The sequence below is a fragment of the Callorhinus ursinus genome, unplaced genomic scaffold (genome assembly GCF_003265705.2).
Source record: "Callorhinus ursinus isolate GAN/ISIS: 27379988/994484 unplaced genomic scaffold, GSC_fseal_2.0 scaffold142, whole genome shotgun sequence".
In the NCBI taxonomy this organism is placed as follows: Eukaryota; Metazoa; Chordata; class Mammalia; order Carnivora; family Otariidae; genus Callorhinus; species Callorhinus ursinus.
Genome location: NW_027397204.1, coordinates 187,258 through 202,189, shown reverse-complemented (window position 1 = coordinate 202,189; position 14,932 = coordinate 187,258). Strand labels below are relative to the sequence as shown.

At 44.5% G+C, this 14,932-nt stretch overlaps 5 non-coding genes across 5 annotated transcripts; 1 reads left to right on the top strand and 4 right to left on the bottom strand.

Moving 5' to 3' along the window:
- Window positions 1-7,494: 7,494 nt before the first annotated feature.
- Window positions 7,495-7,567, bottom strand: TRNAK-CUU (transfer RNA lysine (anticodon CUU)). Its single transcript has one exon. It is a non-coding gene; the product is annotated as a tRNA-Lys (tRNA).
- An 869-nt stretch (window positions 7,568-8,436) lies between these two features.
- Window positions 8,437-8,508, bottom strand: TRNAP-AGG (transfer RNA proline (anticodon AGG)). Its single transcript has one exon. It is a non-coding gene; the product is annotated as a tRNA-Pro (tRNA).
- A 1,028-nt stretch (window positions 8,509-9,536) lies between these two features.
- Window positions 9,537-9,610, bottom strand: TRNAI-AAU (transfer RNA isoleucine (anticodon AAU)). Its single transcript has one exon. It is a non-coding gene; the product is annotated as a tRNA-Ile (tRNA).
- Window positions 9,611-10,136: 526 nt separating this feature from the next.
- Window positions 10,137-10,208, bottom strand: TRNAA-CGC (transfer RNA alanine (anticodon CGC)). Its single transcript has one exon. It is a non-coding gene; the product is annotated as a tRNA-Ala (tRNA).
- Window positions 10,209-12,087: 1,879 nt separating this feature from the next.
- TRNAK-UUU (transfer RNA lysine (anticodon UUU)) lies at window positions 12,088-12,160 on the top strand. The gene has a single exon. It is a non-coding gene; the product is annotated as a tRNA-Lys (tRNA).
- Window positions 12,161-14,932: the final 2,772 nt, after the last annotated feature.

Genomic DNA, 14,932 nt, shown 5'->3' with positions numbered 1-14,932 from the left:
CTTAAAACAACAGGTCCCAAACAATGTCACAAAAAATACAGGTACATAGAACTTAGACTACATAAGTGATCAGATTTGAGTAAGATTAATTAAGGGAACCCTCCTAGATGGAGTGAAATTCTCTAGACAGGAATTTTGAAGAGGAGATTGATAAAAAACACTTTTGACAAAAGTAGAGACATTTTTCATTGATTCCAGGATCGTGCACGTATATGTGAGCAAGGTATTAAAGTTACTTGGTATTTTCTTTTACATTGGGCTCAGTAGTCATAATTGAATGAAAAGTCAGCTATTGGTTTGGAGACTAACATTAAGGAAAAGCAGCGGTTCCTACACAACAGTGACCTTTATACTCACAAACATGTGTCAGGCACTGACTATCCAGGTGCTATGTGTGCTAAGTGCTTGGAACACACAGCAATAAATAAGACAGTCTCTGTCCCCAGAAACTGCCAAAATTTAAAAGCTCAAAGAATGAGTTTGAGTAGGTCATGGAGTTAATGGTTGTAGCTTTGAAGGTTTGACTCAATGTGTGGCATTTAAGTTAATGGAATAACTCAATAAAGTATAAATAAAAGTATGTTCTATTAATGTAAAGATTTTTTTTTTTTAGAAAAAGTCCTAGAATTCTTCGAACTCTAGACTCCAGTTGATTATGCACGTATGTGCTGAGACACAGGCAGTGAAGATGACTGGCCAAGGCAAAACTAAACTAGTCCTACTTGCCAACACAGGCCCTCCTTAAGGTAGGTCGTCCCGCCTCTGGTATGCTGTATAGGTTGGTGGCAAATATCTCACATGAAGACTGTCATAAGATGTTTAAAATACCAACAGATGTAAGTATTTCCAGGAGTTTCTCAAAGTAAAATTTAACATTTTTTTCCCCTGAGGTTTTTGGGGTTTTTTTGGTAACTTCTTCCTCCCTGATTTCCTGCAGCAGTATTCTGTACTTGGAAGTATAAGATTGAAGAAGGGAAAAGCTGAGAGTTCGGAATGTAAGAAAATGTAAGAAAAGTAAAGGAAAAGTCTATAAAAGTTTGCCAGACATTACATAACCATCTGGAAAAAGAATTTAACCTGTCCAAGTACCTGATAGGTACTAGGCGTCACATACCCTTTACCGACTGAGGTCGGGGACCCTCTGTGCTGATGTGTTTATAGTTGGCTCTTGAGCATAGAGCGTAGTGCCTTCAGTGTGCTGAGGTCTTTATGAGTGGTCATTGTTATTAGTGCTTCATAAAGAAATTTTAGTGAATAAAAAAATGGTCACAGTAGCTCTTGTGACACTGTATGAGGTAGGTCACTATATGACCTCAAAGAGGTCAGTTGTCCAAAAGTTTATTGCTCTGAAACATAGTCACGGTCTATCCTGACATCAGACGATCTGTGTGATACCTTTAGCTGTTGATGCTGAACACAGCAACTACCCACACGAGGAGAAGTGGGGAGTCTGGCTGACTGCTCTGGAAAAAAGGTACAACGTAGAGGACTTTGAGTTGCAGACAAGTTTGGTGAAAGGTGACTGAAAGCTGAATGTGAGAACTCATCATCTGATTGTCCCCAGTCCTCTTGGCTACATCGCTTTTCATACAGTCCCCCCCCCAAATAATGCGGGGACTTCTCCCTCAAGAAGCCTTATTACAACATGGCTCCCCTCAGGCCTATCCCGACTCCTGGTCCCACCTCACAAGGCAGCCCCGTGACCCTGGCCAAGCTTGTTAGCTGGAACAGGTACCCCCCACCCCTTTTTTTTAACACGTCCTGAGTCATTAGCCAAGATCCGTGGAAGGTAATTTCTTGTCTCCTACTTGGATTCTTATAGGTATTAGGGAGAGGTATCCCTTTTCTGACCTCCTTTTATTTTACTGTTTTCCCTTTCTGAAGCCTACTTTGAGTCTGTTATTTCCTCATTGAATGCTGATATATTTCAAATGAGAACACATGTTCCTAGAAGGGTACCTATGGAGGGACCTTCCCAGACATAGTGAACTTTCTTGGATACTATTTCTTCCACTCAGATCCTAGGATTATTCACAGAAGCGTTACGCAGTGGGGGCGGTGCTTTATCCCTAATGAGACTGGTGTGTGACAGGCTGGAAAGAAAGAACGTTAATTTGATCTTGACACTGCAACGCGAATGGATTGGTTTCCTTGTTCTTTGTTACAGGACAGTTGAGGCTTCTTTCCCAGAGGCTCTACCCTGGAATGCAGTCATGTGCGCAGAAGGTCTCTGAAAATGGCTGAGGTCATTCGTGACATTGTCCTGTTTATCTCCTGTTCAGAAAATGATACCGTCTTTTGTTCCCGGAATGCCTGGGCGGTTGTCCTCCCCGGCACTGGCGCTGAGAGCCACTCGAGTAGGGTACTTCCTTTCTCCTTGACCTATGGCCCGGCCTCTAACAGGTTTCCAAGTGTGCCCTGCCAAGAGGATTAGGCCCCTGCCTGCCTTCTTCACCCCGCTCACCTACCCGAGGCTTCCAGAAGCACACTAGGCTGCACGGATTGCTGTTGATCTCCACGGATTGCTGTTGATCTCCTTCCCTAAACGGGAAACTAGAACCTTATGTTCACAACCTTGTGCTTTTGTCTCCCTTTGCTTTTTTTTCAGAGACTGACCTCCCAGTTCAGATTTATCTCTAGGCTTACACAGCCTGGCCGGCAGCCCCTCAAATTACTGACATCTGGCTTTTTTTTATTCATCCCTGGCTCAGTCCAGTACCGTTCAAGCTCTAGTTATGAACAGAGTCTGTGCATTCTACTTTCAGATTACCTGTCCTGAAGAAAAGCCCCTGTAAGATGGCTTTTTAGTTAATTCAGCAGTATTTATTATACAGTGTTATATGTATAAAAGATTATGTTGAGCGTCATAAAGACAATGCAGCTAAATCATTCCTTCAACAAATATTTGAGTACTTACCATGTGCCGGAGAAGTTTCTGAATTCCAAATGTCACCTTGTGTTTTGGGTGGGATTTTTTTTTTTTTTTTGGTCCCCCTGCTATGGACTGAATTGTGTCACCCCCCCAATGCATATGTTAAAGCTTTACTAAAGTTTACACTGAACCCCCAGTGTGTCTGTATTTGGAATAAGGAAATAATTGAAGTTAAATGAGGTCATAAGGGTGGAGCCCTGATGCATTAGGATTAGTGCCCTTACACGAAGAGAGCTCACCCCCTCTCTTCCCTGTGAGGACACAATGAGAATGCAGCCTTCTGCGAACCAAGAACAGAGTTCTTACCAGAAGCTGAATCGGCTGGCACCTTGATCTTGAACTTCTCAACCTCAAGAACTGAAAAAATTAATCTCTGTTGTTTAAGCCCCCCAGTGGATAGTGTTTTGTTTTGGCAGCCCTTGCATAGTAAGATACCTCCCCCCCCCCCAAGGCCCTTTCTAACCTCCTTTCATCAAGGACACTTTTGCAGTTAAAATGTTATTTCAAAGGAGTTAGGTTAGATGGTGCTCAGGACCAAGCTCAGGGACAGCCTTGGCCTTGGAGTTGATGCCACAGGTCTTAGGTTCAGAAATTTAATTTTTAAACATGTCAACTCAGGTTTAGTAATATAGCCAAGGGGCTGTAGAAACAGGAAAAAGCCATCTGTTCCAAGCAACCCAAAAGATGTTTATAAGCCAGAAATCCAGTAAGTTCATGGACAGAGGATATGTGGTTTATTAATACTAGTAATACTTGTTCTACCCAGGATAACCCATTATAGTTCTCCTGGCACCCCGGAAATCCAAACATCAAGCAGAGGCTATAGGGTGAGGAAAGGGACTTCAGGCTTTACAATAAGACGTGGGGCTTCTTAATATCCACAACATGTGGTCTGGAAATCCTCAATGGTTGTTCTGTCTAGTAGGTAGAGTATATGAATCAGATATAAGGTCTTTGTTCCTTTGATTTTACTTGGTAAATGCTGGTGATTTCTTAACTATCCAATCCTGTCACCATCACCTATTTTTAAATCAGTCACACCAAGTCCCTTCATTTCCTAGGGCCAGACAGTTAAAACACAGCTGAGGATTTAATTCTTATCGAGTCAGATACATTCACCCACTAGGTGGAAGACAGCCTTCTTGAAGGCGTGGACCATGTTGTGTGTGTGTTTTCATTTTAAGTATCCAACACGAGAAAGGTGCTTACTATAACTGTGTTCATCGGTTGACTTGAAAGATTCTTTGCCTTGTTAAAGGAGACTTGGAAAACAGTCAAGGTTCAGTGTACCCTTCTAGGAAAGTTACTTCTTGTTCATGCATTTTATATCGATTCGTGATTCTTGGTTTGACAATAACTCCAAGCACTAGGGAGTCCACCTAGTTTAAATCATGTGATTCCCTGTGCCTGACTTACAGGTGTGACTGATCTAAACAGGGAAAATACAGAAGAGTTTCAGAACTAAATATAACCTCACAAGGAGCAAGTGATCTATTAATGACAATATTCAGGCTCCTGGGTAAAGAAAAAAGGAAGGTTTGGTTGGGAGAGGACGGGGAGTGGTAATTTGTGGTGACGCCATTGTGCCCAGAAGTGGGCATCTCCATGTGGTGTGGATATTCCAGGGTTCAAGGCAGCCTGGGTGGGGGGAGGGGGCAGACAGCAAGAAATATCAGGTGTTCAGAACAACATAAATAATGTTAGCATCTAACTCCTTTTGCTCTGATTATACACTAGCCAACCTTTCATATGAATATTATCTTCCCAAATTTGAGGGCAGTTATAAAACACACACACCCTGGGCCACCTAAGTTTGTTTCTTGGCCCAAGTTTATTTTTTTTTTTTATTTATTCATGAAAGACAGAGAGAGAGAGAGAGAGAGAGAGAGAGGCAGGCAGCGGGAGAAGCAGGCTCCCAAGGAGCAGGGAGCCCGACGCGGGACTCGATCCCAGGACCCCGGGATCATGACCTGAGCCGAAGGCAGATGCTTAACCATCTGAGCCACCCAGGCGCCCCTTGGCCCAAGTTTATAAAGCTGGCACTCTGACTTCAAGTGATTCTTGACTGTCCTTCACGGCCACCAGGCAGGCCCTCGGACAGCCTTCCAGGTATACCCAGAAGTCCGGTCACTTCCCCACTCCTGCCCTGTGACCACTCTGGTCTGACTTGACACTTTTGGTCACCAGGAGCCTCCTAACAGGTGTCCTTGTTTCTACCACTGTCCCCTTAAGATCTGTTCTCAACTCAACAGCCAGAGTACCCTTTAAAAGGTAGATGAGATCCTGTTACTCTTCTGCACAGAAACTTCAGAGACTTCCTGTCTCACCCAGTTCAAAGCCCTTACAAAGCCTGTGAGGCCTCCCATGTCATGTTTTTACCTCCACCCCCTAGTCCTTTCTCGTCAAACATTCTGTCCTAGCCACCCTACTGCAGACATGCAGTTGCCTTCAGCTCTGCCTGATTCCTCTATTTAGAAACTTGTGAAAATAACGTCGTGGCTCCTGCGTGCTCGGATGTCACCTTCAGGACGCCTAACCCGACAACCCTGTTTGCTACTGCAACATGCCTCTCCAGTGTCCGGCACTCTGACCACAGTCTAACATCAAGTTTAGTTGACTTGTATGTTTATTTGTTGTTGTCTGCCTCCCTCCAAAGAATGAAACGGGCAGGGATCTTTGTTCGTTCACTGATAAATCCCGAACACCCAAAACAATGACTGACACATAGGAGTGGTCAATACCTGTGTGGGATGAATAAATGGCTGAGTTTGTTTCATTTGGGTCATCAGGACCTCATCCCTCCAGAGTTTATCTGAACTGGGAAGAGGGAGGGAGAGAGAGAGGCAGAAAAACCCATAACATCAAGTTTGTGAACCCAAAAGCTACACATCTAGATTCAGTGTCTCCTGTAAGATATTGGCTCCCCATGGAATTCTGGCCTGACGAGGCAGCCAACCTGCCATATCCAGCATGTTAGAATAGAAAGAACCACCTCAAAAGCACTGGTTTCTAAACCATCAGAGATTCAGCTTCATGAGGGCTGAGATGGGGCCCAGGAATCAAATTTTTGAAGCTCGCCGGGTGATTCACTTGCAGAGCCAGATTTGGATTCCCAAGTTAGAGCATTTCCATTGGATTGTCCCGAGGCCTGAAGAGAACATTAGGACAATGTTAGCGAAGAGAGAGGGCCTCATCTGGCTAACTGTGCTTTTAGAATCAATGAAGAGGTATGCAGGTGTGTGCTTTCTCTATTGTGGCCATGGGTTTTTTGTCAATAAATGCTAGTGAACCCAGGAAAGCTCGAAAGGAATGATAAAAGAAGACAGACCTGGTGGAATTTTCACAGAGGGACAGGGAAATCTCACAAAAAAGCCTTGGTCAATTTGACCATGGGAATGATTTTCAAGCCACTCAGTAATAGCAAAATCCACGCCTCGCTGGGATAGTAGTGCGCATGCGCAGAGCTGAGCTGCCCTCGTCCACAATTGGCGTCGGTTTGTAGGAGCAAAAAGGGTACACGGTAGGCAGGAGGTGAACGCACACTGGTGGCTGGACAGGGAGGTTTTTTCGAGAGGGTGGAGAGTTCAGACGAGTTGGAGGCAGAAATGCAGTTTGGATTTTGAAAAACAAGCCTAAATCTTTAGATTTTATTTTGTAGGCAATTGCAATGTGTTGTGGGTTGTTTGGTTCTTCCATTTGTCATATATGAAGGGAAGAAAGTTTGGAAACAGCATTATCTTTTAGAAGGTACGTTTTGCCGTCTAGGTGTGGGTGAACAGGAACCGAACAGGTGTGTGAGGTAGTGGTAATAGAAAATTCATCTTCCGATAAAATAAGACGAAATCAGAGAGGGAGATAAACCATAAAAGACTCTTAACTCTAGGAAACAAACTGAGGGTGGCTGGAGGGGAGAGGGGTGGGGGGATGGAGTGAGTGATGTGATGAGCACTGGGTGTTACATGCAACTGACGAATCACTAAATTCTACCTCTGAAACAAACCCCCCAAAAAATTAAGGAAAAAAAAGAAAGAAAGAAAGAAAAGAAAAGAAAAAAATGACACTTGCTTGGGCCAGAAAGTGGAGTCGCCATTCTCAAAACTCTGCGTGGACATTTGCTGCCCATGAAACTGCTCCCTGTGTTTGAATTGTTTTCTCCACCTTCAGACTTTACCTTTTCCGACATCTCTGCATCCTTCTCCCCCTATATCCTAAACCCTTTTTCGTGGGGGGTGGTGCTTCAAATCAGCCGAGGAGTTTAAATATACAGAGCCCGTGGCCTACCACAGACTTGTATTAAAATTTCTAATAGGCCATAAAAATGCATTCCCGCCAGGGGGCGACCAGCCTCTACTCTGCAATTTTTGAGAGAGCAGGTCGGAGTAGCTCAGCGGAGCCCGTGAGCCGTGGCCACTCACCGTGATTCCGAATTTCCATTCCTTAAAAGTGTTGATCTCCAAAATTCCTCTTGTTTGATAGCGGTGTGGGACGTTGTTTCTGAATGTGCAGAAATTCAGTTAACAAAAAGCACTGGAAGAGAAAGTAAAAAAAAAAAAAAAAAGCATCGCCCAACGTGGGGCTCGAACCCACGACCCTGAGATTAAGAGTCTCATGCTCTACCGACTGAGCTAGCCGGGCAGTTAGGGAAAACCTTCCCCCAATTTATTATGAGGACATACAAACTCTTCTTGAACCCGCTAGGAATGCGGGATTCCAGATTTTGTCTAAATTTTTTCTTTTTGTCTTATAAGGAGGATGACATGAAAGGCAAAGCATATAAGCATTATCTGAATTTTTTTGTACTTCTCCACCATCAAAGCTTACACACACAGAAAAGGGAGGGGAGGTGCAAATTCATTTTATATAAAATATTTAACAAACCCTGAAATACGGGATCCAATGATTTTTTTTTATGTTTTGTCTACCACTGACTGCAGAAGTTCATTAAACATAATAGATGCTAAACAAGTATGTGCTTAATGAGTGTACCAACAGTATCTGCAGGAGGCGAGAGAAAGAGCCCCTTCCCAGTAAGGAAGCAGAACCCCAATCTCCTGAAAGATGGGGAAATAGTCAACGCTATGCTAACGTGGAAAGCCGAAATCTCTTGCGCAAAGATTGCCAAAACTCCAAATCTACAGTTCACTGTCTTATTTTTCCATAAAAAAATGATGCATGAATGGTGGGTGACATTGAATTGAGACGTGACCAGCGTCTTCCTATAGTTTCACACCATCACAACCGTGGAGTTGGAATGTCTAGAAGAACCAGAAACATCAGCCTTTGCAAGAATCACTTTAGAGTTGATGGAACGCGTAATAAAAGGTAAAATTGAAAAGTGCTTGCTTCTTTCGAGTAAGAGTTGCCATGTTACTGGGATCGAGCGCATGTGCAGCCTACGCATTCCCACATGAAGGTGTAGCAAGTGAACGGGGTGGAAGCTGTATGCGTTTGTGTTGTGTGAGTTTAACGCTGAGTTAGTAAAAATTGAGTGAGCACCAAAACGCGGGCTCGTCCGGGATTTGAACCCGGGACCTCTCGCACCCTAAGCGAGAATCATACCCCTAGACCAACGAGCCACACGTGTTGGCTCCCTCTCTGAATATATTAAATATTTAGTAAATTTCTTATTTGTATTTCATTCATGTTTAGGTGCATATAACTATAACCGACCTTTACTTTGACTCTCCCTCCCTCCTTTCTATTGTTAAAACCGGGAAAACGGGGCTCCCGGCACTTCCCCGGCTTTTCTCGTGACCCAGTCCTCGTAAGGGGCGTAGGAAGCCTCACTTGCTCCGCAAAGGCCGAGACAGCGGCGGCGGCCGTCCAAACAGCAGAAGCCGGTGCTCCTCGCCCCCTGCCCGGAGTCGGCGCGCGGGGTCGAGGCCGGAGCGGCCCCCCGAGCCCCGCAGCGCGAGCCAGGCCGGCCGCTCGCACGCCCCGACCCCCGGCGGGCTGTCGGCGGGATCCCGGGGTTCTCCACGCCCAGAGCGGACGCGTGGGAGCCCCTCAACGAGACCGAAAGCGGGGGGTCGGGAATGAATAAAGGAAATCAGCTGTGCCAGGAAGACGGGGACACAGAGTTAGGGAGGCGAGAGCCGGCTTCGGTGGAAAATGAGGCTGACACAGGAAACGGCCGGAACAGCGGGGCTGCGGCGTCGGACCGCGGCGAGAGGGCTGAGTCCTTCCTTCCCCGCGAACATGCTTGCGTCTAGACGGATTCCTCCCCTGCCCGGCGTGCTGCTGGACCCGAACCCGAACCCGAACCCTCAGCCGAGCAGTCAGCAAACGAGCCCCGCCTTCTCTTCTCACTCCTGTTTCCGGGCTATTTCGAGGGGCAGTGTTGGGACACTGCACAAACAAGTGACAGGCTTTCTGAGGAATTTAATCAACCCTAAGGAGACCTGCGGCTCTTGTGCTTCTCCGGGCAAACTTTCCGAGCACGCTGGCCAGCCAACAGGGTTCTCGGAGCTCTCCTAGGATGGTCTGGACTCGTGGCAAAACGTTGCTCGTAGGGACACGGCGGGCTGTCTGACCTCAGACGGTGATACTCCTTTTCCACCCAAGAGCCAAAGCTATTGCTCAAGGCGATGGAAAACGAAGCACGTGGCCCGTACGGGGATCGAACCCGCGACCTTGGCGTTATTAGCACCACGCTCTAACCAACTGAGCTAACCGGCCAACTGCGGAGAAGAGCCTTCCAAAGTCTTGGTAAGAAGGTATTCTTGTTATTATTGCTTTTTACTCCGCAAGTTGCATGGGGTATCCGAGCTGCTGACTTTGCCCCCACCGAGCTAGGCTTCGTCCTTTTCCCAACACTTGTCCTATTTTTTTTCGTGCCATGACGCAGCAACGAGGCTCTAGCAATACGCCCTTATCCCCTCTCTGTATTTTCAGGCCAAGATTATCTCTGCCTTTGAAGGCCAGCCAGATACTACAAACAGCCTGTCATTAATGGGTCCTGGGCTGATTTCCAGGCTGCTCTGCTTCGGCCATCTCTCAGGTGTTTTTATCCACGTTTCCAGTTTTATTGGTTTCAGATAAGGTATCCTCCAGTATCTTGGAATTCTGTTTCCCTCTCTACATACACAATTCTAAATGCAGTGGGTACAAGAACACCGCAGGAAATTGATGGAGAGGAGGATACGAAGTTTAATGATTCCACGATTTAAAAACATAGTTTCTGATTGCGTAGAGAAAAACGGTTTGGAGATGCCGGGGATCGAACCCGGGGCCTCATACATGCGAAGCATGCGCTCTACCACTGAGCTACATCCCCAACCCTACAGTAACGCTCTTGATAACACTTCCCAGTTCTTTGAATCCTATTTTTGTCCCCAGCAAAGAGAGGACCTTTTAAACACTGAAGTTAAATTTTCCTTTGCTTATTCAGCAAAATCATGAAATGGTTAAAGGGATCCCATTAGTGTTCCAAGTAGAGTAAGTCTTCCAGCCATCGGACCCTTGTCAAGCACTTAAGCCAGAGACCAAAGGATGGAACCAAATACCTAAAAATCTGATGAGAAAAAGGAGAGGGGGACTCTACTTTAAAAGCTTCTTTCGCACTATATGTTATCTAACTCAAATTTAAATAAAAATTTGAAAATAAAATAAAAAGCTTCTTTCTTTCCTTTTTTTAAGACAAGTGAGGGGTACTGCAGCCATGTTAGCCTGACTACAGGCTGATAAGATCACTGGAAAATTGCAGTTGAATTGAGAGAAAAGTAGAAGAGAACTGATGGGAAGTGTCTCACAACATGGGATAATTTTTTACTTGAAGATAAATTGGCTGAAGAATTAACAACCTAAGAAAAGTCTTGCATCTAGATAAAACGGATCCTAGTAACACAGGGGGCTCTCACCCACATGGAGCAGAAGGTCTTCTAGGGTCACAGTTTGCCTTGGGACTCAGGGCGTCCAGTGCTAAAACTGGGAAGTGTTAGTTACCCCACTGCCCTCTAGTCCACTCCCAGGATCCAGAATTCGCAGCCCAAAGCCTTAAACGGGCTTCCAGAAGGATGCAGTCTCTGGAACACAGGGCTGGGAAGAGGAGGGAGTGGGTCAGCAGCAGGCCTCCTGCCTTCCTTTGGACCCTTGGTCCCAGCCCTGAAAACGTTAGGTGGCCCTAGTGTTTACAGGGCATGCGTTCAGTGATCAGTAGAATCTCATGCCCAAAATGTGCTGGTACAGAAGGACACTGATTGAGAAGATGATTATGTAAACAGAGATCCCTAAATAAACCTGAGATTGGTTTTGTGGTTTTTTTTTAAGTAAATCCTTAAGTTTGAATGTTATCATGGAAGTTTCCACAGTATATTGTTCAGAAACTTAGAAACACCGTAATAGATGCCAAATTATAAAGAATAGCAGATGGAAAATAAACCCCAAATTCAAGACAGTGTTTATCTGGGAAGATGAAGAGATAGGACCCTGGGGGGACAAATGAATGTTGGTAATTATCTTTCTAAGCTAAGAAATGCACACATATTTACATGTGCACAGTATTCTAATTACTTTTCTTAAAATGCATACGTGACTTAAGATGTGAACAACCAAGGACACTGGGTATATGGGAACTCTGTATATTTTTGCAATTTGGTAAATCTAAAATTACTCAAAAATTAAAAGTTTATTTAAATAAAAAGATTAATAAATAAATAAAGACAGCTGAGACCCAGCAAAAAATCAAACCGCTTCCTGTTTCTCGACCCATACTCAGGAGTCCAAAGTGCTGCCTAAAACCTCAGAAGCACCAGCAATGGATCAGCTTCCTTTTGAAAGTGCTCTATTTGAGCCCAAATGTAGAATATTTGAGATATGTCTCTGGGAAGCCTAGGAACTGAAGGCCAGCATTCTGTAGTTCTTGACTGCGCTGAATTCTATACAGTACAGTATATATCTGTACATAGAGTATCGATCTGTACATATAGTGTATAGTTATACAGAAAAACAATTTGGGGCATTATTATATTTAATATACGGTTAGTTCTTGGTATTAAAGAAGACCTTCCTTGTGGCTGAGTTTCTATGCTGATTAGTGTATTTACAAGCATTTTTTGAATGAGCAGTTCTGCACCAGAATCCTAAGTCAAACTTGTAAAATTTCAAGTTTGTAGATAAATCAACTATAGTTGATGTGCCAAAGGGACCTCCTGTGAGCCCGGATAGCTCAGTCGGTAGAGCATCAGACTTTTAATCTGAGGGTCCAGGGTTCAAGTCCCTGTTCGGGCGTTGACACTTTTCTTCCCTTTTTCCTGATTTTTAACCCAGTAAATAGTGACAGGAAAGAAGATAATCTCAAATCACAGGCTGATTTCACTAAAAAATAAGAAGGGATCCCAAGCACGGCATAGATATCATAACCTAGGACCTGTTCAGAAAATAGAAGGGCCTTTTAGTAAGGTGGCTAGAAGCCGCAGCGCACAAAATGTTTCGTCTAGAGCACAAGTAACAATGGCCACAAATTATCAAAAAGTCAAACTCTTATTTGAAAACCCACAAAAACATAGAACTGCTCCCTCTGCCCTACACTGGAGTAGGCTCTCCTTTCCGATCCTCTGCTTTGCTCAGCCCTGGGGATGCCCACGTTAAACCACAGGGGTCATGGTGTCAGCACTTCGAGCTCAGGGCCAGGGGCAGTGGCTTCCAAACTTTTTTGGCCATGGCCAGTTTGAACTTGAGTTTACATCTGGACCCAGACACACAAATGTAGCAGGAACAAAATTGCCTGAATTACCACTTACTCCCACACATGCATTGCATTGTGATGTTTCAGATTCCATCCTATTCTTTACCGGGCTGGGAGCTACTCACCATTAAATTGATTTCACATCCCCCTCATTGGGAAACACTGGGTTTAGAGCCATCATAAAGATGCAATGTAACAGAGTACAGCGCGATGGGGTCCTGTGCCGAGTTACCTGCCTGCCCTGCCCCTTCCCCTAAATCCCAGTCCCCTTCTTAGAGTGACCCAAAACCTCAAGTCCCCTGAGCACACTGGTACCAACACCGTCTCTGCCCTGCTAGGAACCACTGAAGAAACAGGACGTGGCAGCCCTTGACTGAGACTTCTTTTGGTCATTGCCCGAAGCAGAATTTTCATCCTACCGGATCCAGAAGATAACAGAGAAAGTGGATTTTACGCTACTATGAAAAATCATCAAAGTAGCTACAAAACCTCTGAGAAAAAAAGACAGAACACCCTTGTCAGTTGCCTTGTTGCCACAGTAGGCAGCATGTCGGCCTCATAATATGAGGGCCTTGAGCTCAATCCTCAGAGACAGGATAGCATTTTGCAGGAAAAAAGAACCCAAACTGCAGAAGTAACCCAATGCGATCATGACTGTTACTGCTATTAGAGTCACGGGAACAGTATCTTCTTGAAGCGCCCATCACTTCATGAAAGCTTTTCCTGCCTGTTAGGCAGTCCACTTGGGTTGTGACCCCATGGTTTCTTTACAATGCTCAGAGCTTTTTTCGAAAGGAAAGAAATCTCCATTAACTTTAATTAAACAGAACAGGGCAACTGTCTTTCACAACCTTTTAAAAACAAGCAGTGGGAGGGAGTCACAAAATTGAATATTAATTCCAAAATGATCCCAACATGGTCTCAGAGACTGTGCTAAGCAGTAAAATAATCAACGGTGAGCGGCTACACTGTTCAAGACGACAAAGGGCTTACCAATATATCAGTGTGCATAGTTAGATGAGAGTTAAAAGACTCCCTTTCTTTTCTCAGTCTTGAGGGGAAGCGTGAGACAGAAGGAGACGACAACCATTTCCACTTTTCCATTCTGGATCCTAATGGGCTGAACCCCAGCCCTACCGCACTGTTATCTGCACTCCAACAACAGGAGTCCACCTGGTTGCAACTGGTCGACTGAGAGACTTGCCAAGAATATTACTCCAATTCCAGGAGGCAAGGGACATATATATTAGATCATTAAAAGATGGCACTGCTTTAAGGAAACAGACACATTGTATTTACATTCTACACTATTGTCCCGATCTCTAAACCTGTGTCCATTAACCTCCATTAACTAGTGCTAATCATTTGCTTTACCAGACAAAGCCAAATGTGTGGCTGGCACCCACCACTCAAGAAACCCAGCTACCTTGAGGTGGGTGCCCAGAGGAAAAAGCTACTAGAAGTTTCCCTGGGTCATTTACCCTTCTATTGGGCAAGTGAGTTTAGGCAAACATTCAGATTTAAATTTCCCAGGCCATGCTTCTTGAAGAAGAAGAAGAAGAAGAAGAAGAAAGAAGAAGAAAGAAGAAAGAAGAAAGAAGAAAGAAGAAAGAAGAAAGAAGAAGAAGAAGAAGAAGAAGAAGAAGAAGAAGAAGAAGAAGAAGAAGAAAGAAAACAAAACAAAAAAACTTCAATGAGTGACAGCAACTCATTGTTGGGACATAATCCTTCACGAATCTCTCACATTTCTGCATGTATTGCTAAGCAAGGTTCTAAGAGCTCTTTGTTCCGGATTTTCTTTTCAAGGATACTTATATAGCAAACACTCCTGGAAGAGAGTCTCTCCAGAGTGATGGGCAGGCACGCTTACTGCTCATTATAAAAGAATAGAGAGCCATTGTTTAGGGTTTCTCTCTTAGAACCCACTGCATGTACAGATGTCGTGGTTTTGCTCTCTGAGAACTAGAGCCAGGGAACCAGAGAAAAAATGCTGAGAGTCTGGCTATCGCTATTACTAGAATAATAGACTTTCCATTGTCCGTACCCCAGGAGTCTTGTGAGTTACACCAGCATCCGTGAAACTGTGTGTGGCAAGTTTAGCTTGCAAGCTGGGTAAAGTCTCAGACCCTTTGCATTTCCTGGCACTCATCAACCCCACGCTCTCCTCTTCCTTCAGGGAAGGAAGGGTGTGGACAGCATTCTTTAGCACTCATATCTAAGTGAATTCATACGTATAAGTAAATATAGATATGTTATATATTTAGTACATATTATATGTTTAGTTATATATATAAGTAACTAAAATTAACATAGTT